At 39.0% G+C, this 15604-nt stretch overlaps 1 long non-coding RNA gene across 1 annotated transcript; it reads right to left on the bottom strand.

The window, feature by feature from the left end:
* Positions 1–393: 393 nt before the first annotated feature.
* Positions 394–15313, bottom strand: LOC134547685 (uncharacterized). The gene is made up of 3 exons (XR_010079548.1): positions 14006–15313; positions 2832–2914; positions 394–1294 (listed from the first exon to the last, which is right to left on the bottom strand). It is a non-coding gene; the product is annotated as an uncharacterized LOC134547685 (long non-coding RNA).
* Positions 15314–15604: the final 291 nt, after the last annotated feature.

Here is a 15604-nt window from a genome sequence, read left to right as displayed (position 1 = left end):
GTTATAAAGGTCTATCTTAAACTATTTCACCTGATTTTCAAATTCAAGATTCTATCTGTAAAAGCAGGAATAGGAAAGTCTATAAAGCCCCTTTTCTGTGTCATATTCAGTTGAACCTTTTCCTCACCCCATAACCACTTCTCCCACTGCAAATTAATTTGACAGGTTCCTGGCAGGGCTTCAGCAACTTTTCGTTTCTCTGGAATTAGCAAAAATGCTAATTTGGGCAGTTTGCTGCTAGTGCAAGTTTTTTAGCCTGGCTGAAGCTCCAAGGCTATTTGAGATAATATCAAACCAAAGAACAAAGGGGCACCTGTCATGAGCCCCAAGCGAAGGAAGCGGACAGCGCTCGAGGAATTGAAATGAGATTTCTTTGCACCACACGTCGGAGGCTGTGAGCAGAGTGCTCTAGGAAGAACCGGGGTTGCTCTGAATCAGGGCGGAGGGGAGGAGGGCCAGGGAGGGAAATGTGCGGCGTCCCTTTCGAACAAGGGCTGCCGGTGAAAGGGTGGGGATGGCTCTAGATAAGCTTCCTGATCCGCTTCCACCGAGACACTCGAAACAATGGGGTGGCAGAGCCGTTTGCAGGCGATGGGACACGCACATCAGCCCACACCCCTTCCTCTCGGACGAGGCTGAGCCGCGCTCATCCGGACAGCCCCGGCCTGAGCCGGCGTGTCGGGCCTTGTGTCCGGGCTGAGGGCAGCGTGGGCACAGCACAGCACCCCAGCCCTCGAATCAGCGCTGGGAAAACAGTCCAGGAGCAATCCTACAGCAATGGCACACTAAGGGCTGTCCCCACCGTCCGCTCAGTCGCACGGGTCTGCAGTACCCGTCTGTGGCCTTGCCTGTAAGCTAATCTAAACCCAAACTGGAGGCTGCTCTAGCCTCTGGACAGGTTTTGTTTGCTTGTTTTTTAATGTTCATGTCACAGAATTGGGACCCCAGGCAGGAACTACAGGGGGAAGTAGCTCGTGCTGTGCTCCCTGTAGGAGCACCATACCACGGGCAGAGGCACATTAGGGGGTCACCTCAGCACACCTCACCTCACCAGAGTGGTCAGCAGAGGACATTTCCACCTGCCTTGGATATTCATGGCAACAACACTAATGACAATCCGGGCAGGAACACGATCCCTTGCAGCTAAGGGGTGTTTTTCCTACCTTAAGCTCTGTTTTCCAGGCAAAACTCTGGTTGGGCAGTTTTAACTCTTCCAGGCAGGTTGTAGGGATGCTGTCAGCTCTAACTGCAGTATTCACATACTACAAAACTTACATGTAAAACTGCACAAATCCTAAAATAAAAAGAGCAAGAACAGCAAGAACTGCATTAGAAAAATCTTCTACCAGACGAGACTGATCTGTATCTGATATTTCTAAAGGGGCTTTATACTTGCAGAGAAAGTTATTGCAGTTTCTTTCATCACTTGAAAGCAGAAAATTTTGAAATGGAAATGGCAAGAAGAAAAAAGATCTAAATATGGCAGCCTTTTCTTTCATTATTTCTTCTATTATGTGCTGCAGTTCCTCCAAAGTGCCATTAATATATGAAGACTGAATTAAAATCTGGAGCAAAATGTCACAGGTAAAATTTCACATGTAAGCTCCGACCACTTCTCTAAGTATGTGGTATACCAGGGGTGTTCACTAACAGTGAAATACTTCAGACTACAGATTTGTCAAAAAAACCCCAAAAAACAACAACAACAACAACAACAACAAAACCACAAAAAAACAAAAACAAAAAACACCCAAAAAACCAAAAAAACCCCCACCAAAAACAAACAAAAAACCCACCTAAACTAAACTAAAAAAAAATTGATCCTATCATTCTAATTCCACTGGCATCTCTCAGACAAAACAGCTGTCGCCTCAAAACATGTATATGTACACACACACACAATTCTGAATATTATATTAAATTTTTCAATTTCAGCTAATGTTTTCAGATGAAAGTTCACAAATCCCCATGCTAATAAAGGCATTTTCCTCCTGTAAAACACATGGTTATGTTGTGGAAATCTCTTGACACTGGGTATTATGTCATGGTTTATACTGTTTGCATCCCCAGGCTTCATGATCAGGAAAGAGCAGTTTAGGGGGGTATCGCTATATTCTTATGCTGTTCTCATGTACCCGCCTGGTCAGGGTCAGGGGAACTGACTGGCCCCAAGCCATGGCCATCCTTTTGCCAGGTGACAGCAGACCTCTAAAGAAACTGTAACTGTTCTCACTATATATACCAATCTTATTTTAGGTTCTATTTCAGCATGCATTTTACTTTATAATGAGTGTAAAACCTGTGATTCTCACTGCTCCAGAATCCTTTGGGGATCAGCATGATTTTGGTCTTTGTTTTCAGGCCATCACAGTTATCTTCCTATGTCCTTACTCAAAACTAAAGTCTTACATAGACGATTATATCTTCATATGACCCAACACTTATATCTATGGTAATTTTTGACAAAATCAAGCTAGTAAAATATATAATCTTCATATTTTGGGACATATGCCAAAGAATTAGGCCTAATGTTAAAAAGAAGCTTGCCTTTGGGCAAGTTACAATATAATTGGCCCTTTGCAGGAATTCTGACACTTTCTTCCAAAGCATTAGGAGCTAACATCGGAAAAGAAATATTGCAAAAGTCTGCTTTTCCAAGGATTAAAAGAAAAGCTTGCCAAATGCCTCAAGAGACTGAAATAGAAGGTAAAATTATACTATATAAAAAGAGCTGTAATTTCAAGACAGGCAATGCAAAGTCAATATCACTCTTTAAAAACTGCCAGGCAATCATGATCTTCAGACTGACTTGGAATGGAGCACTAACTCACCTCAGGAAGACAATTCTAAGGAAATCTTGTAGGAATGTCTGTCCATTACTGAGGTTAACTGAATGTTAGTGCTGGTATTTTTTCTATAAAAAAGGAAAAACAGAGGAATTTGGAATGTTAAATCAGCCATATATCTTACCCTGACAGGCTGTGTGGAGGCTTTATGGAAAAAGTCTTTAACATCTATTGTGAAACAGGTTAGAGATACTTTGCAGATAATGATTTTTATTATGTGTCAAGTTGCATTTTATCATTAATGTATGAAGAGATTCAAATTACAAATCGTGCATCTTTGAAGGGATGAGCCCAAATGTAAACTGCTCCAAGAAAACAAAAGAACTCCTTAGGGTATTTGGTATATAAATAATATTTGGGAGGTTTAAAGACGATTTAAACCTATATCTAGGAAAATTAGTTAACAGAAACATGGAAGCAATACTTCAGAACACTTCTGGACATAAAAAACCCTTATTGAATAAACTTAAGAAAAATCCAGTAGCAGTCTTAGATGTCAAATGGTCAAAATCACATCCACTGGAACAGAAGATCTCTGTGTCTGCAGGGAAAAAGGAAATTTCAAAACATGTCCAAAGAACGTTCACAGCAGACATAAAGACCTCACAGGGACTCTTTATTTGCCATTTAGGACTGTTCTGCAAAGGCAGAAGCATAACTTGGAGCCTCAAACCAAAGCAAAGCTCATCTCTGGGAAGCTCTGTCCAGCTGGAGAGAATAATCGCCAAAACAGCACAGACAGTTTCAACATCAAATGTGATCAACGCTCCTAGAGTTCCTGGACCAGAAGCTTGGAATGGAGTTATGAGTCTATTGATTTTACCCTGTAAACCTATTTCCATATTCCGTAACCTGTTTTTTAACCTTTATATTAGTAGAAGAAATTAGCACATTTAACCTTTAGCCTTAACTTGCAATAACCAGGAAACAACACCCAGAGACTACCCTTTTCTAGGGGGAGAGCAGAAAGACCTAGTTTATGAAGCCTCCTCAATTAACCTGACCTCAAGTCTGTGCTTCAAATCACATCAAGCAGGGATCTGACCCTGGCCTCAGGGAAGCACTCAAATCAGTAGACTACTGTGGACTAGCCAGGTTGGAAAAGACACCTCAAGAAAACTCTCCTTAGAGTGAAGAAATAATGTCAACAAATATTTGTTAAAACAAATGGCCACAAAAAGTTTCAGTTTCAACTCATCAGCATTTTTTGAATGAAAACAAATTTTGTGGAACTACTCAGCCCTAGCTGCTTTTCCTATCATAGGTAGAGATTAAAATGAGGCAGATAGAATTTCTGAGGAAAAGTCATCTACAGACAGATGGCTGAGCTGTGACCCAGATTCTGTCTACACCAGTGGAAACCTGAAATAACCCTATGGAGTACAGAAAGACAAAAACCACTCTGGTATCTCAACTGTGACAGGACTAGCTCTTCAAGAGTCACAGCCTGGGTTCTGTATATTTTTCTATTACTAATGCATGTTTCTTAAAACTGTGGAGGAATCTTATGCTTCCCACACTGTGCACACCATTGGGGAGGGCAAAGGAAGTAAAGATGTCAATGGCAGAATCCATGCACATGCCTTGACAGTTAAGTAGTTCTTAGAAATAGCATTTGTATAAAAAGGCTTATTACAAGAAACATCCTTTTCTACTGAGGAGTCATTGCTAAGTTCACTATAACCAATTTGTTATTCACAGAACTCAATGGTCTGACCAGCATATTCCAACCTGTGGCCCAGAGCAGAATGAAAAAGTATTTTCATTGACCTTAAACCAGCATGCTGTGAAGAACTTCAGCACTGGAAAGATGGATTTAACATCACAATAAAAGGAAATTATGCATATTTTTCATGTATGAACTCTGCTTCTGCTCAGTGCACTGTGATGACGACTATCTAAATTGATAACAGATTCTTCTATTATAATAGAAGAAGGCAACCATTGGGTAATATTTGACATCCTTTGACTAACTGAGAAAAAAAAAAAAGAAGAAAAAACCAAGAGATCTTCACTGGTCTAGTTACCAAATTTAAACTATAAAAACCCACTAAGGCAACAGAATTGTTCTTCATCCTCCTTATTCCTTGCCAGTCTGCCCAAATGATGGCCTTTGCAGTTGAAAAAACAAAGGGTAGGAAGCACGTTTCTGTTGTTTCATTCAAGTTACCTTGACAGCTGTTTCTGTGGATGAAATTGTCCCAGTCCTTAGCAGTTTACCACCTATTGTTTACATATTGTTCCTGCTAGGTGCAACCCAAGTTTAGATAATGCCAACGGAATCAGACTCCATGTAGAACGTTTCCTGAAGGAGAGATGATCCTCTTTTTAATTCTCTATTGTGTGAGGGATCTAGGTTAAGGTTCTTTCTGCTTTAGAGGTAGCTATGAAACTCCCATATGGAAAACTACATTTTTGTTCAAGAGGCATAGGAAAGCTGGGTAAGGGGAACACCTATTTCAGGAGGTCCTGTTTAAGTTCTTTCCCCTCAGATTGAACAGCAAAATATTCATTGTAGCCAAAGAACTGGATAGTGACAAAAAAGGACTCAAAAGTAAGAACAGCCGTAGAAAGACAAAGGCTAACTCTCAGCTCTGGACCCTATAGAACATGTAAATTCTGGGAAGGTAACTCAGTTCCAAATTCTCATGACTCAAATGTCTACACTTGAACCTGTTTCTAAACTTCTGATGTAATCAATAATGTTTAGAGAGAAATTTCAGTCATCCTGAAGCAGACACCTATCCTAGTAAGCTGAAGACCAATTTAGACTTTGCTGTGTATAACACAATCTGAGATAACCAGATCACCTGTAGAAAGTCACTGTTCTGTATGTGCAGCCTCTCAGATGGCTGCCCTGGCTGTTCTCACCTTGTAGTTAAAGAGAAGCTTACACCACTTCCTCCTCCTTGCACATTTGTAGAGACCAGCGTGGTGTGTAGGACCAGTGAACACCCACCCAGCTAGGTCAGGAAGCAAAATAAGGTACAAGCACCCTCGTTCATGGATCTCGAGGAGGCCTCAGCTGCAATGAGTTGTTAGAATTTGGGGGGAAGTGAAAAACAGGTTAAAACTGAGCATAGCTGAGACTAGATCTTCTGCAGTTTGCATTGCCAGGGGGAGGAGAGGAGAAAAGGAATGGAGATGCCAGCTGACCAGAGCATGTAACACAGCCTGTTATGCAACCAGACTTTTCAAGTGCCATGTTCTGAGTTAAAAACCCAGCAATATTATATTTTCCTATACATTTCTGTCTTGATAAGATTTTTATTTGGTAACATTTGCTGCATTTTACTGTTCCTTATAAAATCTTTAATCCTTGTATATTTTAAATTATAAATACTACATTTACAAGAAAATTAATCCATTAATTGAACAGTCTCAAAATGTTTTTATTGTTTTGCACGTTCTTGTAGCATCCTTCAACAATACATGCCATCTCAAAATAACTTAAGAAAATTAAGATCTATCAGTATCTATTTATGATCTCTGATTTGCTTCTGACTGTATAACTGTTTGCAGCAATTCCTCAAAACAAAGCTCCACTCTCCACTGAATCTTGCACTGTCCCACAATTTTCCTTAATGTATGTTGCCAAGTAAATACCTCTTCTTTATTAACAGAATGTATGTTCTTCTTTTCTCATAAAAAATTGCTACCTAGGAAAGACATAAAGTAAATGATTTAACTTGCTTTATTGTAAAACTTTTCTGTGTGTTTGGATGCATGTTTCATATAGTAAAACAACACTCAGTGTGTAGTAAATGTCTAACTTTTTATAGACATACAGAATAGTTTAAAAAGTTGATAAATCAGAAATAGACTCACTGTCCTCATAATATTTCTTAATAAGCCAAGACGAAGGCCTGTTTTCTGCTCAGCTTTGCTTCACACTTGCTAGACCTTCAACAGCAAGTGCTAAATCTGGACTAATGCCTTTAAACTCCTTTTAATTCTCTCTGTAGAGGCAAAGAAGGAAAAAATCACTGCCACAACAAGGCTCTTGGGAAAGTATCAACTGACATCATTGGGAGACAGTGTCTAAAGTCAGGGGTTTTGACAGTATTAAAACAAAAAAAATTAGGCCTGGCAATAGTATCAATGATTTCATTCACACAGAAGTTACCAAGGTATAGTCCAGGCCAGTTAACACAGAGTCTCTTGCAAAAATACTCACTTTGCCTGTCTGAACATCACTCAGGGAGACATCAAAATGATTTAAAAAGCTACCCAGGAGAACACCTGCAATCTGTGGGAAGAAGGAGCACCTGTTCCACTCTGATTACCAAGAATGGAAGTCAGCATCTTTCGGTGTGAAACAGCCCTTTCTTCAGATCAAAAGCAAAGCAGAAAGACAGTAAGTTATTTGTGTGGAGCTAGCATCAGCACTGAGATAGAAGCAGCATGCTTGGAAGCATTTGCACTGAAAAAACCAAACCCAACCCATTTGAAAACAACCCTGAAGTGCAGGCTTCTACAACAATTTCAATGGAGCCTTTGTAGTATTACAAAGAAAGAAGTAGACTTCAAGTATAAAATTGGGTTTAACACACAGAAGGTAATTTACTTCTTATTTTTGCTGTCTCCCACTTTTACTGTCTCTGAACTCCCACCCCCTTTCTTTTTTCAGTAATTCACATAGTTAAAAACTCTGGTTCTATTCATGCATAGTGCAACATGACACACATTTGAAACAGAAAGGATGCATTCTTTCCCAAGGGTCTTATGTTAGAGAGTCACCCTTTTCACCTCTGAAGTCAAGCTGCTTCTGATAAGAAATGTTGTGACTCAGGTTAAACAGCATGTGAAGTCCCATAGAAGTGTTTATTAGGACTAGCTCATTCAAATCCTCATGGTGCCTTACATAATATATCAGCTCTCATTTAGATGTTTTCTCTGAGATAAAACTAGCTAAGGAAGCTAAAAATAGCTGGAGTCATTACAAGGCAGTGTAAGTTTTCAGGGACATAACTTTTCTTCTCCTCAAACTAATATGTCCCCAGACCAGTCATTTGCCACCTGGTGACCTTTTTATCACAAGAATTTGCATAAAACTAAATTTAAATTCCTTACCCATAAAATCATGACAAGTTTTCAGAGATCTCTATTCTCCTTCTTTATGTTGGGGTGAAAGGTGATTTCTTGCTCAAAGAAAGAATAAGGTTGAAGAACGTTCTACAGTGGAGGACAAGAAATGCCAGTAAATCTAGCACTCTCATTTATTTTCCCTTCTGTTTTAAACTTATCTACTGGAATCTCCTGTACTTGAAGAGAAGGAGGAGAAGCAGATTATGATGATAAATTTATTTATTGTCTGCACAGGTTGAACTAACCTTTACAAATTAAGCATTATAAGCTTAAAAGATTTTAAGGACACTTACACAAAACAAGACAGAAGAATCTATAGCTCTGTAAGGTGAACAGTCTAGCTTTTTACAAGAAATTATAATTGTAGTTTGAAATAGAACTGGTATAGAAATGAGGAGAATTATGTGTCATACATTTACCATGTAAGCAGCAAAGTACCCTGAAACAGAAAAAATATTCAGAGTAAGTAGTTTAACTGATAAGCTCTTAATTAAAAAGTGGTGATTCCAGTTACCTGTGAAAATGAAATACTGTCTTTAACATATGTTATGCAATATGTCAACAGTTGAAATGTGCTTTTTCTTCATCAGTTATTACAGTCAGGGTATTTTTAACTGTCCTTAGTATCTGGATGGCTAATGTTTAACTAACTCTCACTCTGGGAGGTGCCAGATACTTCCAACAAAAGCTAGCAAATGCAAGCTGGATTTCACATTCAGCTTGTCCTCTCCTCCTTAACATCTAGAATCTCATTTGCAATATTTTCCAGCAAAGGTCTTCACATTTTACATAAATACAAAATTATATAAATATTCAAGTATACCAGAATCATTATTTTACCAACAAAGTTAAAACAAAACAAAACAAAGCAAAGCAAAACAAACAGCCCAGGTGTTAGTACTGTGTGTTCAGGGAAGCACTGATGGATCTGATCATCCCAAAAGCAAAGTTCTTCTGGATTGCTAATGCTTGCAAAAATTCTGCCATTTTTATCTTCCCTTTTGCATAGCCAAACTTTCAGGCAGATGTGACAAGGTAGAGGAAAAGGCCAGAATATTTTTATATGATTATATTTTAAGGGCTTTTTCAATATTATGAAAAGATCTCTACTGTTACTGCTAGCTTTATAGTCAACTTACTACTTTAGTATGTTTTTGATGCCTTCAGTAAATTTAGACTTGGGCTCCTCTTTTTTTTGAGGCTAGCACAGTAGTGTCTGTGCCCAGCATAAACAGAAAAGTATTACGGAGAGCTCATGTCCAATGCCTCCTTATATGCAGGTACTTAGTCTGTTGCTGAACTGCCTTTTTAGCACATGAATGAGGTGAAAACTCATGCTTCTGCAGCCCAAAGTATTTACTCTTCTTCTCAACATATATTGAAATAGTGAAAATAGTCCTATGTGTCCTACAAATTGCATGCTGTGCTCACCTCAATAGCCCCAGGGGGAAAGTTGCTTATTTCCTGGAGGGTCTGTGAAAGCAGCTGCCTGTGCACTGCGCCCTGTGCCCTTGGCAGGTCAGATCTGCTCTCACAGGGCTGTGCACAGCATAGAAAGAGGAACACTTACACTGGGTCCAGTCAAGTTGTCCTCTAACTCAGCACCTGATCCCAGGAAGTGGAGAGTCCTGGCTGACCTGCTCTTGGCCTCAGCCAAACAGCTGGGACAGTGCCAGGAGGAGAAAGCTTTCTAGGAAGAATCCCAGCTGTGTTGAGTCTTGTTGGGGCAGTATCCAAAGGCTCCTGGTGCCTTCAAGGTTGACTTTTGTTTTAAGTCGTTCAACATTTGGTTTCTATGGTTCTATAGCTTTTATTTTGGGATCTTGACCCTCCTTTTCCTACCTTCTCTCTGTAGGAAAGCTACATTATTTCCACAATTTCCACAATTATTTTCTACAATAGGAAGAATAAATCATTACAATAGGTGTCAGGCCACTGCTTAGCCCTGCTCTTCATGCATAGACCTACCACTAATAGAATCCATGAACCAGGACTTGAAATATTTCCAGGGAGTTCATCCAGGGTACATCAAATCTTCCATCTTCTCTGAATCATCTTTTCAAAGCTCAGATCCCCACATATGATTCACAAACAGACGATACCTAAGAAGAGCTTTTAGCAAATTAGCTTATTAATTCCATCCCTCCTCTTCCTAAGCATTCAAGTTATCTGCCCAGATGGCTGTTCACTGAGTCACATTCCTCCCTCACCATTATGTTTATCAACTATTTAGGTTGCAATGGAAAATCCTTTAAGCATGACCTTGTCTCCTGAGGCCCTAATTCAGCAACACGTTTAAGTATGCATCAGCACGCAGCCTTATTCCGAGAAATGCCATCCATTTCTCTACCTAGAGCAAGCAGCTTGCTGAAATGGGACCACAGAACCTTCCATATACACAAGTAATATTTTCAAGCCAAGCAAAACCAGAACCATATAAAAGAATATATGGTCCTGGAAGATACAATTTGCTGTTGAGGGAAATTTACACAGTTAAGAAGCTACAGATTTATGAATGGCTGCCTGTAATTAAATTTTATTCCCTCACTACAGACTTAGGCAGAAATGATTCAATATCACTTTCAGTGATTATTGTAAGGTTATGGAAAAACAGAAGAGTTCCATGAAAAAATAAACCCAAACATAACCTAATCTAAATAATCCAAGAGACTGACTATTTCTAAGTTCAAATTTTTGATTCAAATGGCAAAAGAGAGAAGGATAAAGCAACACAATACAAAATCATGGACTTCAACTTTGATTTATCTATCTAAATCCATCTTGCAACTGACCCAGAAACACAGCATTCAAACTAGAACAATTCTGATGAAAATTCAGAGAACAAAATAAATTTGCATAAATGAAACAAAATAAACTTGCATCACTGAACATAGAATCTTCTTAATTTCTTGCTGTCAGCAGATTGAGACACACAGGGTAGGCCTGAAAAACTCTGAAGTGCAGAACACTAGTAAATAATCTACAGAATTTAAAATTAAAAAAAAGAAAACAATCAAACAAAAAAGACCAAAAACAACAATATTATTCCTGGCAGATTAGAGTACCTAGAGATACAATGATGAAGATGAGTGATGGAGGATTTTTACTACTGCAGAGTCCAGGTTTCTCTTTCTCAAGAACAATATTAGTATCAGTATGTTAAAACATCCTTACAAAAATGGGTGATTAAGCTTTAGTCCTTTTAACTAGAAGAAAAATGTATTTTAATTTTAAATGTGGTTTCTCCTTTATGTAGGTTCTAATCCATATGTAGTTAGGTAACTCAGGCTGTCTAAAGAGGACAGATTTCTCATCACTGTGTGATGTTTCCAAGCAGGAGCAGACCTCTCATAACCTCCTAAGGATACTTTGTAAACTTTGGTATCTAGCAAAAAAAACCCCAAACTATAAAAATAAGCAAAAAAAGGCTAGTTCTTTCATAAGAAATGCAATTTTCTAAACCAAGAAAGCTAAAGGCTGTAGTGAGTAGACACTCCTTGACTGTGAGTCTTTAGTATAAACTGTATGGATGTCCTCTGTCACATACTGTTTCACCTTTTTATCAAGCATTTAGTGGTTAGTAAAAATGGTTTCTTCTGGAAAAGCATATTGACAGTACAACATCAGATGCAGAACAGGAATGGGAACAAAGTAAAAATGTAGGTACCTGCACAGAGGGGTAACTTTGATCCCTTTTAATAAAATACCCACTCTGCAGGCTCTACTTGCAGAATGGGATAAACAAAGTGAAGCCTGGTGAGGCAGTGGATAAAAATTCATCACAAGCCCTTAGTACAATACAGTGACAAGTATAATTAATAGGACTGTGTAATGCCCTGAATAATGAAAGGAGAAAGAACTAGGATTAGAATGACAAGTAGAAGAATGCCAAGCACAGTTCTAGTGTCCTTGCTTCTTATCTGCATGAGATTGTAGAAACTTTCTCACTGTTCAAGTTTAAAAAAACCAACCAAACAACTGAAGATAGCAGATCAAAACAATGATTAAACAACCATTGACACTTGTACAGGTATGACCAATCCTAGATTCAAGTATGAAGTAAACCTATATATCACTTTTCTATGTCTTAGCTGGCCTTGCTTTCTAAAAGACTGCAGACTAAAAAGTGCTCTGAAAGCTGAAGAAGATATACAGGAGATCCACAAAGGCAATGGCTACAGTGGTGAGAAATTCAGCACAGGAGGAGTGGGTCAGTAGATCAAAGTAGTTCTTACTGGCATCATTACCTCTGTGATAATCTACTCAGAACTAAATTCAAGATTTCCTAAATTATCTTTAACTCTCATGTGGTTTGAAGGTGTCTGAAGGATTAGTCTGAACCTCATGTCCCTGTAAGGAGGTAGAATATATTTCATCTACAACTGGAGCAGATTTTTCCTCTTAGATTTGTAAATGGGTGATCTGGCACACATCATCACTGCTCTATGAATCTACAGAGCAAGCACCATTGATTGGGGGCTGCCTTCAAACACAGCATGTTGCTCCATGTCATCCTAGCCTGAAAAGCCAAAGTACTTCAATTACAGAACAAGTTGCCTTATATAAGCATTTTGACTGAGCTTTTCAAAATGAAGACAGAAAAAAGGCCAGACATATTGTAAAAAGGATATTTATATATCCTTTAAAGCTAAATAATGAAATATTCTTGAATCTGTTCAGCAAAAGGTTTGATTATAGCCAGAGACTCTTTGTTTAATGATGAATAAAAATTTTAAATTACATGCAGTAATTACACACAGTCTTTTTTCATGATCATTACTGTTGAAACAAATTATTTGATCCCTTTGTACTTATCTCAGGTAGCATTACCCATCTGATAAAGAGAACTGAAAACCTTGTCATGTTTAGAGGTACATGAGATGAAGTACACTGCAGTCTCTGCCTTTGACACTGGATTTGACTGGACTCCTTTCACTGGCTAGAGGGAAACAAGCTCAACTTTCCCATGATTCAAACTAAAAATATTCTGGAAGATGTAACTATGAAACTCTTTCTTTTATTTGGCTGTTAGAGACCTAAAGGCTTCAAGTAGCCTGTTAGAATAAGGAAGTCAGACCAGAAGATCTTTACTTGTTCTAATACTGGTCCTATTTGCAAAAGATTCACATGAAAGACTGTGCAAGTGACTGCAGTGATAGGGAAATCAGGAAAGGTAAAGATTTTTCTGGAAGAGAGGAAATACAAACTAATGACACCTTCTGCTTTAGACAGAGGCATCAGCACAATTAGTTCCTCTTCTGTAAGCAGCACCTAAATATCCTTGAAAGCCTTTTCCCTACATTTTCTTTGTTTAATTTCAATGAGATGTTAAAGAGGCTACAAACCCAATACAAGATTTAATTACTGAAAATCTTTGGGTTTGAGATTTTGCTTCCTTTTTAGTTTGTGGGGTTTTGTTGGTGTTTTTTGGTTGGTTTTGTGGGGTGTTTTTTGGCCTTAAAAAAAAATAAAGGAGCAGAAAGGAACAGTTTCAGGTGAAGTTGAAGCTTTTACAGTTACTCACATATCTTTAAAGCAGGGTGTAACAAGGCCTTCAGTACCAACTCTCCAAGTACACTCCCTGCTGTGGTATTCTCACTGCCTCAAAATAACTCAGTGTGCAGTGCAGAGATACTAGTCTTTAATTAGAGACCAGAGCAGTTTCAACATATGGGTCCAGATTCTATTCAAAGCAACTGTACTGCAAGTGCACAATCCACCTTTTGTTGAGTTCAGCAGAAACATAACCTCCTGCCTTCAATCTGGATAGAGTAAAACCCTCCCAAAAACCAGTGTATGTCACAGTGGGGTGAATAATCAAGACTCAGTCTATTAACTAAAGTAATTGTTTACTGAAGTTTTTAAAACCCCTTTCCTTCACCCCTTTATAACCAGGCTGCCAGTCTGGAGCGAGGCCCAGATGTTTGCATTCTGTTCCTGTAGGGTTTTCTAGTGCAGGAATTTAAAAAGAAAAAATATGAAACAATAATGAGGTTTTTGTGTGTATGCAATCACTATAAACAAAATTAATTTAAAACAAAAGAAGAAGAAAAAAAAAAGAATCTACATACCATTATGGTGAAGTACTGTGGTGCAAGCTTGAAATATCATTGGACTTTGGTTCTAGTGAGATCAAAGGTGGACCTGCCAGGAAGAGAGAAGCTCTCCCTGCTGCAAGATGCCAATAAAATCCAGGCTTTGGATTTGGACATACATTCCCCACTTCCTCCTTCCACCCCACCTCCTCTCCCAGACTCCTACCTCAAATTAAAGTCTTTAGGGAAAAGAAAAACAAATTGCTTTGGTTTTCTCTGCAAAAGCCAAGTTGCAGGGTGGCTGTTTTATTTTAGGTCTGGCAGTCCCATCCATTGACCTAAGGGCCTTGGCCAGGACGTGGTGAACTGACACTCAGCGTGATGCTCCAAAAGGCAAGAGCACACAGTGACCGCCTGCCCAACTGCTGTGATTAAGGCGGCTGGGAATGCAGCACATACAAAAGTTCTACTTGAAAAAGGCACAACAAACTCCCTAAAAAATATTTGTGTATTTATTTCCAATTTGACGTGTAAAGGTAAAGCAGTTTACAGCTTTGAAAATTCCTGACAGTCTTCATAGAGCAACTGTGAAGACATTAAAAACTCCTTTACAATGAGATGATAGCAGTAAATGAAGGTCTTTTCTTTGTTAGTTGTGGTTGGAAAAGAGATGATTCTCTGAGAATGGTTAGTATCTGTCCAGATTAATGAGGTATTTTAGGGTGTCATTATTACACAGCAGGAAATAAAGTGTGCTGAAGACTGCATGAAGAGAAAAAGCTTTTCTCCTGAACAGCAAAAGCACAATCTAAATCTATCAGGAATGTTACAACTAGTGGCCTAAACAGAAATTTCACAGAAAATAGAATTTAATGAGCTACTTCACTATCCATATTTCTACTAACAAGTATTGTCCTTGCCTTCCAGACATCCTACCAAAGCCTGGTAAGTTATTACTGGTGCAGGGTATGAGCTCTTGTCCCAGTTCAGGCCCAGATCTGCAGGAGGGGGTGTTCTGTTGTTTGATGTCATCCAGTGTCACAGCCAAAGGAAGGGGGAAAAGGGTTCCTCATAATTTCTGAGAAGGGGCATGGTTTCCACTGGGGAACAGGAGTGGTGGATGAAACTGTCAGAGTAGGTGCCACCAGCTGTGGCCAGGTCCTGTCATGCCTGGTCAGGCTCAGTGACCATTTTGTGTGCACATCGCCCTCTTTATTGAATACTTTTGTTATCAATATGGCTCTTGTTACTGTTAGTTTTCTTACCTTGTTGCTGTTTCCAGTACATTGTTCTTATCTCAACCTTTAATTTACACCTTTCTCTGTTTCCACTTTTCAACTCCAGAGCCAGAGCGTGAAGGGGAAGGAGAACTCAGGGGGAGCGAGGGGGTGGTGTGTGGGTTTGGAGAGTTGGGAAGGGGGGATCACTAAGTTGGGGAATGTCATTCCTAAACTGTTACTCCTGTTCCATGAAAAACCTTCTTAAACAGATCAGTGTATATAAAAGGTTTCTATGAAATACAGCCTTCACAGCTCATCCTAAATTCAGTCTAACCTCTGGATAATAAAGCATGTCCCTTTAATCTCTCTTTTCTTCTTTTATCTGCTGAATTACTTGAAGATAATTTTCAGAGAA

Source organism: Prinia subflava, chromosome 2, assembly GCF_021018805.1.
Source record: "Prinia subflava isolate CZ2003 ecotype Zambia chromosome 2, Cam_Psub_1.2, whole genome shotgun sequence".
Classification (NCBI taxonomy): domain Eukaryota; kingdom Metazoa; phylum Chordata; class Aves; order Passeriformes; family Cisticolidae; genus Prinia; species Prinia subflava.
The sequence above is the reverse complement of the archived record's forward strand: the minus strand, read 5'-3'. Positions and strand labels throughout refer to the sequence as shown.